Genomic DNA, 6,278 nt, shown 5'->3' with positions numbered 1-6,278 from the left:
GGCCCCCGGCGGGATGGCATGGGATCGGAGTGGAGGGAGAAAGAGACCCTGAGGGGGTGCAGGAGGGGACTGTACCGGGGGTCCTCCCCCAGCCCCCGCTGTCCCCTCCCAGCAGCTGCAGGGGAAGGGTCCTGGAACACACTGAGAACACGCAGAGCTGTATGTGCATATGTGTACATATGTGTAGGTACACGTGTGCAGATGTGCTCATACAGGCGTTTTGTGCGGGGATGCCCCTCTTTTCCAATCCACCCAGGGTCAGTGTGATCCCTCGGCAGTGATCTATATCCAGGATGGATCCCATGCCTCCCAGTTCCCATTCCTGAGTTGCCCCAAAAACGCAGCATCAGGACAGTGAGTGCCTCTCTTGGGACTTCGAACTGTTCCAGGGATGGGAAGGACGTACTGAAGGGCAGGATCATGGGATTCAGCAACCAGAACTGTACAAAAACAACCAGCATAAGAGCCAAAGCCACAGATTTGTTCTTTCCTAAGGCAAAATGCTGCTTCACACAGCCCTGCCAGTCCTGGGCACAGACACCTCTCCCAACCCCAGGCATGCTGGGCACAGCTCTCCCAGCCCCATGCACTGTGGGCACAGCATCACCAGCTCTGCCAGCCCTGCACAACTCCCAGCACTCTCAGCCTCTCTGCGCCTTGCTCAGGCTGCAATCATTTCCAGTGTTGCATTCGTGGGAATGGGCTCAAGGCCGGCACTGGGGCTGGGAAAGCACCAGGGCGGGTGGGACGGCCTCAGCGTGGGCTGCAGGCTGCTGGGGCTGTCTCGCTAGTGAACATTTGTCCAGGGATCAGCGAGCGGCCAAAGGACACGCTGTGAAAACAAGCCGAGACGGGAGGAGGTGCAGCTGGGCTGCTGGTGTGTGGGAGGGAGGACGGCGCCAGTGAGGCCTTCGCGTTTGCTTCCCATTTCCTTGGGAGCTGCTGAGAGCCTCCTGCTGCCTGTATGGATCATGAGTGCTGGTCCTGTGGGTGGGCAGAGGCTTGGCCATGGGGACCAGGCTGGGGTGTCCAGCTGAGCCTACCGCAGGACTGGCCCTTGGCTCCAAGCCAGCATCCTCAGTGCCAGCTGGGACCAGCTTCCCATCCCCATCAGCAGTCAACTGCTCCTGTAATTGCGCTAGTTCACTTACCAGCTTCAGGTTTTTCATAGTTCCTCTGAGTGCAGGGGAAGGTGAACTCAAGGCTGTGACCTTTTTTAATTGCATGGTCACCTCTGAAATGGACCCAAGAGCTGTGGCTCTTGCATCTCTTAATGGGTAACAGGGCCAGGAGAGGGCGTTGAGGGCAGGGAGGAGGACAGTGTGAGTGTGTCCTGGGCCAGCACAATGGATGGATCCCTCTGTGGTACTGGTAAGCAGGAAAAGACAGATGTGGAGCTGAGACCAGAGGGACCCCACCACCCTGCACCCAGAGCAGCAGCTCCCCACCTGCACCTTGAGGTGTCTTTTGCCATCTGTGCTCAGCTGGGCCAACCCGCAGAGGTAACCAGCAGGTCCAGCTTTGCATCCCCACATACCCCAGAGCAGTTCCCCATGCCCTCTGGCCAGCCTCAGACAGCAAGGCTGGGAGTCAGGGTGCTGGGGAGCAAGTCCACCAAAAGGCAGAGCTTCTGGGGGCCACCCGGGTGCCCCTGGGGCCCCTCACCCCATGAGCTCACCCTCCTCTGCTGCTCCTGTTCTCCATGTCCTGTTTGTCCTCAGCAGCTGCTGGGACAGGCTGCATGTGGCCTCTTGCCCTGCCCCTCTGCCGGCACAGAGCCACCATTCAGATCCCCCTAGGCTCTGCTCGAGGTCACCATTCTTGCATTTTTATTTTTACTTTTCTGCAAATTCAACCCCTTTGGCTCTCTGTGTCCCCTTTTGTCTCCCATGAGGCTCCCAGACTGTGTCACAAGCTGGCGTGCAGCGAGAGGAGCCCGCCTGTCTGGGGGAATGCAGCCCTTGGCAGGGGGAGACACACTGAGTGCAGTGCTGGTCCCAAGGGCCCCCTGGGCTGTCACTGGGATGTTGGGGTGGAAGGAGGGTGAGACTGCTGAGCCCAGCATCACGACTGGTCTCTGGGGTTGGCTGATGGTGGGACCCTGGTGGCTCCTGCCCACATCCCCACATCCAGGGGCCATGCCCACATCTGCTGCTGGCTGTGCCCCCTGGGGCTCTGACTCTGTGAGCTCTGGGGTCTCTGGGTGTCCCTGCTGTCTGTGTTGGATGAAGTGGTCAGGGCTGGCGTCAGCAGTGACCCCACGCAGGCCCAGAGCCCTCCCAGCTCCAAGAACAGATGAGGCTGGGTCATGCTGAGCCTGCAGCTGGGAAAACAATCGTGGAGGAGCCCCCACATGTTCCTCAGCTGTATTTTTAGTTGCTGCTGGGTCAGAGGCTGTCAGAGATGTGCAGGTGACAGTGGACAGCATCAGGCTTTGGCACCACATGCGCTGCAGTGGGCAGCTCCCCACACCTTGATGACAGGGTTTCTCCAAGCTCTGGTAAAGTCCCTGTTGGTCTACGGACAACCACAGTTGCCACAGGTCCAGACCACAGCCCAGTTCTGTGGGTGACAATGAACTTACCCTGGCTGAAAATTGGTAAGCGAGGTTTTATTTTGGGCTGATGACTTCTCTTTCCAAGTTCTCTCCAAACCCAGACAGGCTGCTCTCACTTTCCTTGCTGAGACCACGGGTTTTCCATGGTGTTTCCCCAGCCTACATACACCTGCCAATGTGAGGCTGGAGAGCAGCAGCAGCCCTGCCTCTGGCACTGGTACAAGCTGCCTGGGGAATTCCCGGGCTGGTAATGGCACTGGTGAATGCAGATGTGTCCGGATTTCCTTGCAGATGGTAAAAATGGCTGGTGTCCTTGCTCACAGCCACAACGCAGCGCCTGTCATCCCTGGGTAGCCCCAGCACGTGACTGCAGGGGGGCTTGAGCCATGGCACATGAGAGAGATTTGGAAAGAGCTGGGACAGGATGGGGAACTGCCCACACGTGCTGAGGAGCGTGTGGGGCCAGAGGGACTCCTGACCTGGGGAGCAGGGGGGGCTATGGACAGTGGAGAGAGGGGTGTTGACCTGCAGTCCTGGGCAAAGGACAGCAGCAGCACAGGACTCCTGCAAGTCCCTGTCCTCCTGGGCTCCTGGTTCCCATGTGACCATTCCCATTCCTCCTCCAGCAGCCTGGGGGAGCCAGCCTTTCCCCGGTGGAGCAGACCCCACACTCCCAGAAGAGGCAGAGCAGCTCAGCAGGAGAAGCCTTTACCTGTCCAAAGGGTTGGGGCCAGCAGGGCAGGGTTTCATGTTCCATTCCCTCTGTCACCACTTGCAGGAAGCACTACCCGGACCGGCACATATGTTGAGCTTTAGATGTGGGTTTTGGCTGCTCCTTGCCAAACACAGCAGTGTTTGGTCAGAGTTCGGCTCTTTGAAGGCTTGTTTTTCAGTTCAACCTCAAAATTTGCTCAAAGCCTGGGGGAAGACTTCCTGGTTTTGCTTCCTCTCTATGCTATTCCTTATACAATTTCATTTCTCCTTATGGAAGAGTTCTGCTTCCTCCATGCTCTTCCTGAACACCTTGAATGTTGTTTTGTCCCAGCCCTTCAGTGAGACGGGGCTGTCACCATGGCAGGTTTGGGATCTCCTGCTCTAAACTGAGCCAGATCCAGATAAGAGCTGATGATCGGTAACAGGAAGGGTCACAATGCCAAGGAGGCTGTGAGGGGGGATTTGGCTTTTGCCTTTCTCCTCTGTTCTTGCATGTTTCTTTCTGGGCAAAAGGAGCTCTGGGCACAAGGAGCTCAGCTCATGGGGTCCTGGCTCCCAGCGATGGATTGGGATGGCACTGATGGAGAGACACAGCCTGTGGGTGGTTATGGTGGGTGCCTGTGGGACACAGCTCTTCCTTGGGTGGTTTGTCCCTCTCGGCAGGCACCATCCTTGTCATGTCCCTGTTTCCCAGGTCCCATAGCTGACAGTGGCTGCAGTGCCCCTTTCGAAGGTGTAGGAACTCATACAAGCCTGGTGGGCATTTACTGGTTGTCTGCCAGGCAGCCTGCAAGTGAAACTGCTGAAAACTTGTGGGACAAAAGGCAAAGGGGAACAGAATGCCTTGGTCCCTCTATCCTCGATCTTCACGTGCTGACTTCCTCTAGCACGGACTACATGGCCTCATCCCTTGGGGTCTCCTGAGGCTGCAGCCCCAAGGGATTGCTGTGCTTGAGCAACAGCTGCGTTTCACAACATCCTTAATTGGCTCAAGGATGTTGCTTCTGGCAGCCAGGACTTCCCTGGATCCAGCTTGAGATCTGCCTGCATCAGCAACCATAGGTTTCCTGTGCCTGGACCCCAACAGGAAATGAAAGTAACTGAATCATTTCTTCTTCCCTCAATTTTGTCCGGCAAAGGGAGACCAGGCAGCCCGGCTCTCCTGGCTGGGGGGGCACAGGGCTGTTCCCCCCTCACACCTGCCCGGCTGCACCCAGCTCCTGCCCCTGTCTCCAGCCATCATTACAAGACCTGGGACATATCAGACCTCAGAAGTGATGTCTTTGGAGCGTGATCCTGGGGTGATGGATGTCTCCTCCGGTGTGTGGCTGTTCTGTGCAGGAACCCTGTGACAGGATCTGGAGTTGCAGGGCCCTGCACTGAGGTAGTTGCCCTGGTGCAGCTGCCCAGCCCAGGCAGGTGCCCCTTTGCCAGCCCTGCTAGGTGTGGGGGTCCCAGGGATCTGCTCACATGCGGTGAGAAGCTGTGACCTGCCTTCTTTAGCTACAGCTGTGCCCCATAGATGCTCTGGTGCCTTTGGCACGTCTGTGGTGTGACAGAAGCAGCTCACAGAGTAGCCAGGAGAGCCATGGGACAGGGACAGAGATGGAGAGCAGCAGGGCTGGGACCCTGCTCCTGGGCAGCCCAGGCTGTTCCCAGCTTTTGCTGGGGGCAGGCTGCAGGAATGTGGTTCTGTCAGGCTCAGCTGCCAGTGCCAAACCCAGCTCTGCTCCACTGAAGATGCCCCAGGCAGGGATTGCTGGCAGTGACAGAGAGCTGGAAACCAGGCTGTTGCCTCCCAGTTGCCACTGCTCCTTCCCTGCCTTGGGTGGGAGGTACCAGGTGTGCCTCTGTGCTGGGCCATGTGCCCATGGTGCCAGCAGCACAGCAGAGCAGGGTGGTGGCCAAGCAGGAAATCCTGGGGACGCCCCCCGTGGCTCCTCACACCACTGTGACTAGCAGTTCCCTTTTTGGCAGGGATATAAAGGTGGTGTGGGCTGGGAGAGCCCAGCATAGCTCAGCATTGCAGGAAAGCAGGATGGGAATGCAGAGCGTGGCTGTGGCTTGTGGGGCACTGGCCTTGTGCCTGGCACTCACCACAGCCACCAACCCCGGCTTCGTGGTGAGGATCACCCAGGCAGGCTTGGACTACGGTGGGTTCTGCTTCTGATTTCTCTCCTCACAGATGTGCTGGTGGCAGAGGTGTGGAGCCAGGTACCCTGTGAGAAGTGCAGGGGCCTGGGGTAGGATGGGGGATCCTTGGCCATGGGTGCCCATGTGAGGAGCACAGGGACAAGGTGGGGAAATCCTTGGACAGGGGTGCCAAATGCACCATCGGCCAGGGCTTCCCCTGCTGCACCTGCCTGCCCCCCATGCCACAGCTTGATGGAGCCCCTGCAGAGGGGCCCAGCCCTGTGGGGTCTCAGGGAGCTGCAGCCAGGCAGTGTGGGAGGCTGGCACAGCAGGAGCGTGCTGGTCCCACAGCACATCCAAGCCGTGAGCCCTGCAGGAGGGAGCTGCAGAGGAGAGAGGAGTTGGGGAGTTTAGGGAGGGGCGGTGACAGAGATGGATGGGCCCTGTGCTGGTTTTATCGAGGCAGGCAGAGCCCCGGCTCCAGCAGAGCACAGTTATGGATTGAAATACACTGTGTGAGAAACAGCTCATTTACCAGGCAGCTCTCCCAGCCGTGTCAGAGAGAACGTGACTCCCCTTCTCAGATGGAAGCTGGGGTGCAGCACCCACTGATGCTGTGCTGCTCCCTGGGACATAAGCTCCATCCATCTTCACCTGCTGGCACTGGGCGTGAAGCAGCCCAGTGCCTCTGATCTCCCACACACCTCACCTGGTTGGCACCCTGGAAAGTGAGGCCTGGGACACCTCTCTCCTTTCTGCGGCCACCACCTTCCCCTGGGGCTGCAAGCAGGGCTCCAGGCAGCATTTCCTGTGTGCTCACAGGGCTCTGTGCATGGAGATTTGCTTTAAAGCCAGCCTGGGAGGCAGCATCACC

General features: G+C 58.5%; 1 protein-coding gene across 1 annotated transcript in view; it reads left to right on the top strand.

Annotated features, from left to right (window-relative positions):
• BPI (bactericidal permeability increasing protein) overlaps positions 1 to 6,278 on the top strand; it is a 14,680-nt gene that overhangs the window by 800 nt on the left and 7,602 nt on the right.

This window comes from Geospiza fortis, unplaced genomic scaffold (genome assembly GCF_000277835.1).
Source record: "Geospiza fortis unplaced genomic scaffold, GeoFor_1.0 scaffold188, whole genome shotgun sequence".
Classification (NCBI taxonomy): Eukaryota; Metazoa; Chordata; class Aves; order Passeriformes; family Thraupidae; genus Geospiza; species Geospiza fortis.
The sequence above is the reverse complement of the archived record's forward strand: the minus strand, read 5'-3'. Positions and strand labels throughout refer to the sequence as shown.